Consider the following 4,627-nt stretch of genomic DNA (forward strand, 5'->3'; position numbering starts at 1 on the left):
GTCTCTTCCTTTTCGAGTATATTATTCACGGTCTGCCGGTAATGAATAATATGTCTCATGCACTCTTGGGTCAATCTTTTGATTGTTTTCTCCGCAGAGTAAGATTCATATTACTTGTGGAATTGAGTATCCATCCTATAAACAAGTCTGCTTTTTTTTAGCTTTCTTCAGGATGATGAGTGTCTTGGCATATATACCAATTCACGTTTCGGTTGGTCACTGTCATACCCCGATTTTGATCCTGAAATTTTTCCAGTTTTTCTTTTATTTTGCACTTGGCCTAAAAATTCATTTGCATGCATTCATTCCCAACTCCATATTTTGTTACACGTTGATCATTGTCTATTCCTTTTTGATCATGGTGCTTTTGACTATAAAATGGATTTTAATCATTTGACTTTTGAATTTTTCAATTTTTGATTTTAATTTCAAATTAAGTTTAATTCCCAAATTTCAAGTTAATTTTAATTGTTATTTTTACTAATGATTCAAAACTCTAATTGATTCTAATTTTCAAATAGATGTTAGAATTGATGTCAAAAGTAATTTTAACAAATTATTGGATTAATTTGATTTTAATTGGGTTTTCTACTGATTTTAATTATTATTTAAATTGATATTTAAATTAGTTTTAGATTATTTCTAAAAAAAATCCATTTTATATCCATAGTTCATCCCAAATCAAAATAGCGCATACACACATTTCATAACATTCGGTAATATTAAACTTTCAAACATTTCCAAACTCATTTTCATTCAACATTCAAGCATAACAATGCATCACATCCATATCCATTTTCATTATACATTTGGAACCAATTTAAACCATTTCATAACCCGAAGTTCATTAATCCAAAACAATTATCCAACAAAAAAACAAATCCCAATTCCAATCCCATAAGAATTCCATAACAGCAACATGATGTCTAAACCAAACGTATCATGGTCTTGGAAAACAAACACGTTACACGTTTAAGGAACAAAATTACCTATTGTACATGTAAGCAAAAGGCTAAGAAACCAAAGTCAAAATCATAATTGAGTTGCATCAAAAAAATCTGAGGGTGCCAATTCTCCTGTCATAAGCAGCTTCACGTGCACCGGTACTGATAAGATAGTTAGCTTGATTAACACGGCGAAGGGGTGAGATATCCACTGCCTGCCTTCTCACAACTCCAGCAAAGCCAATGCGAGCAGCATCTTCACGGGGACCATTGTTGACGATGGCAGCAACAATAACCTGAATTGGGTTCTGGTCAGTAAGCAAATGAATAATTTCCATGGCCTGATTATCTTAACAGCCTTGATATGCATTGTGAGGAACATATGCGGCATGTTTGGATGCCGCAGCTCCAATATAATCACTCAAAGACACATCAGAGAGTTGGATATCATCGAAGCTCCAGCGGTTAAAGAGTTTGACGTCGATCTGTGATGGACCTGAAACGACAATATCGGGTTTTTGAGCAACTTCAGCCATTGTGTGTGAGGGTATTGACAGGAGAAAACAGTAGACAGAAAGCAGTAATTAACAATGGAGTTTGTAAATGGGAGAATCCAGTTTAGTGTTAAATTTATTCGAGATACCAGGAATGGGAAATTTGGCGAAAGAGATTATTATTTTGTGATTTAGACGGGTTTATCAAAAGCCAGTACCTTTGGGGATGTTTCAGTTGACTTTGCTGATTATGCAGAAGCTGCGAAGATCTCATCGGTTTCTCTTCCCATCAAGAATTCTCATTCTGATGCTGTCTTGCATGTTTTGATCCAGAGACTACAAGAGAATAATGATAAGAGAGAGGAAGAGGAATGTGAAGATATGAAATTAAAACCGAATGATAAGAGCTTAAGGACTTACTTAAACAATAGAGATGCGGTTTTTCGCACTAAAGGTGATTCTTCTGAAATTTCACAGGATGTGTCTGGCAATGGAAACTCAGAAAGAGCTGGATTGAGTGCTGATTGTAGGACGTCTAGTGGATCGGACATTACACTGTCAAGTTCCGATGGAAGCTCTGGACTTGATACTCCCTGAGAACTTGGACCAAGAAATACCAGCATGCATCCTGCAAAAATTGGTGTTCCTGCAGTCACTAACCACGTTTCAGAGGCTCAAAAGCCTGCGGTAAATGATTTATCATCAATGTATGATGTACATGACAGATCATACCACTTCCAAAGACATTTGATAATTTATGTGCATTCAGAGTTGTTGATGTAGCGATCGGCTTGCAATCACGGCATTGGGCTACAACTTCCTTCAAAGACATCTGTGCTTCATGATCTTCCATGGGCCCCGTCCATCACAATGACCTTGTACTCGTCTGAACCAGTGGACATCAAAGAGCTTCCTCCACACCAACCATAACCTGCCAAAGAACAAACAAACAGAGGAAAGTCATATGTTCAAAGAAGTTAATTCACAGTGAATTTAGAAACCTAGTGTTGTGCTAGCATAAATGTTCATCAAACCACTTCTCAACTTCTAACCGAATGAACAAGTGAATTTCTAAACAGTTCACAACTCAAAACCTGCAAAGATTCGCTATGATAATCAAGAAAATATCCCACCTCAAGCTGTTGTTGCTGTTGCAGCAACCAGTTCGCCTAATGAAACCGTCAAGTTTCGATCCAAGTGAAGTTGCTTGCTGGGAGAAAGATAAACCTGTGCCGTTTTTGTTACTCTCTTTGGCGTTGGACATGATTGACGCAGAGAGTGGGAGGATTGTGATGACTGACATTGTGTGCAATCTGTTGAGGACTGTTATACACGCCGCACCCGAGGATCTTGTTTCGGTTGTTTATTTATCTGCAAACATAATTGCTCCGGCTCATGTAGGGTTAGAATTGGGAATTGGCGATGCTTCTATTATTGAGGCGCTTGCTGAGGCCTATGGAAGGACCGAGAAACAGATTAAGAATCAGTACAAGGAAAAAGGTGACTTGGGCTTAGTTGCAAAAGCTATGCCTCGTCACGCCCAAAACATCATCACAGTAATGACAGCAGGACCCTACACCAATGGACAGTGTTATCATACGACTGTCAGTCCCTTAAACACCATTGCAGTATAAAAACCAAAACGGCATGAACAAGGAAAACGCAGAACTCACATCTAGAAATTAAAACTCACCCACAACCCTATACAAATACATGAGCCCAATCATTGAACCTCTTCTGGACATTCTTCATAATCACCATTGAACGCTCAATTTCGCACCCCTTCAGATTTATGGTTAATTCTCTGAATCTTTGTGCAAATTGAAACGCAGTGCAACATCCAAAGCAACACAACTGTGACCCTGCAAAGATCAACCAAATCGTGATCGAAAAAGGCTTTGTAATAATTAATGTTTTATTTGAAACTCTTACCAAATTTCACTGTTGGAACTAGATGGGGCAATTCAAGCATAGCAGTTGGAGAGTTGATGCTTTTTCCTTATGGTGTTCAAAAGGAAAACTTGAATAGTTATCAAAGACGGAACCAGGAATCTACTCTTAGTGCAGCAGATATATATGCAGTGATAGGAAGTCCACCTATATTCCGTTGGAGGTATGGTTGGTTCTCTAATGCTGAGCACGGAACATTAAATATGCAAGCACCTGTAGCATCCGGCTACATAGTTAGACAATCCAAAATTGGTGGTGATAACACGATGGATCAGATTGTGAATTTCGCACCGTTTCCTATGCCATCAACTGATAATTACTCTACGGAGTGCTCTGTAGATTGTGGAACATCCTGAAACAAAAAAAAAACCAGAGGTTGTAAATGCCATTAGAAAATCAATGCTCCATTTAAACCTACAGTAACACAAAAGTAATTACCAAGCAGTAAGAATCCAAAATTTCCCAAATTGAGCATAAGGACAAATTCAAAGAAAAAGAAGGAGTTCATGGTACCAGTTCCGGATTGTAGCATAAAACAGGCTAAACTCGTTTCGGAGCAGCAAAAGCGCTTCTGGAAATTTTCCCCATTGAACGTTTGAGCATCAAACCGAAGCCCTAGCTGTGAGCATAAATAGAAAAATGGAATTAGTGAGTTGGGGACGAAATCAGAAGGGGGGCGACCATAAACAATAGAAACCCTAAAATCGGCCAAACAAAAAACCAACCTTTCGGAAGCGAAGCTTGATTTTGTGGACGGCGGGAAGAACCTAGCAGAGAGAAGAGGATTAAGCTCACCGTCACCACCGAAGGTGAGCCGTCCTATTCGTTTCTCTACTGGAAATCTTTTTTGTGTGTTTAGGTTGAGAAAGGGAGGCGCGAGGTCGAGGGTTGATAGGAAGGAGAGACGCGATCGAAAAAGGGTTCTGGCGAGAGAGGTTGAGTTTCGTTGAGAGTGAGAGAGACGGATCCATTTTGTTTTTCTTTCCTCATTTTCTTTTTTTCAATTAAACAGAGTAAGTAGTTCTAAAAAACATTAAAAAAAAAAAAGAGTCCTTTAATTTTCCTATGTTAGTTAGTTGTTAATTGTTTTAGATTTCCAATTTATTCCCCATTGTAAACCCAACAGCCATGCGGCTGGGTTTAATTACCAGTAGACCAACAGTTTTCTTTTATTTTAGTTTTTTTTATTTTAATCCTTTTTTTAATTTATTTTAGTTTATATACTTAAGTTAGTATTAA

The 4,627-nt window shown here is 38.0% G+C and overlaps 1 pseudogene; it reads right to left on the bottom strand.

The window, feature by feature from the left end:
- Positions 1-1,048: 1,048 nt before the first annotated feature.
- LOC127101735 (40S ribosomal protein S5-like) lies at positions 1,049-1,484 on the bottom strand (annotated as a pseudogene).
- Between the last annotated feature and the right edge of the window lie 3,143 nt (positions 1,485-4,627).

The sequence above is a fragment of the Lathyrus oleraceus genome, chromosome 7 (genome assembly GCF_024323335.1).
Source record: "Lathyrus oleraceus cultivar Zhongwan6 chromosome 7, CAAS_Psat_ZW6_1.0, whole genome shotgun sequence".
Lineage (NCBI taxonomy): Eukaryota > Viridiplantae > Streptophyta > Magnoliopsida > Fabales > Fabaceae > Lathyrus > Lathyrus oleraceus.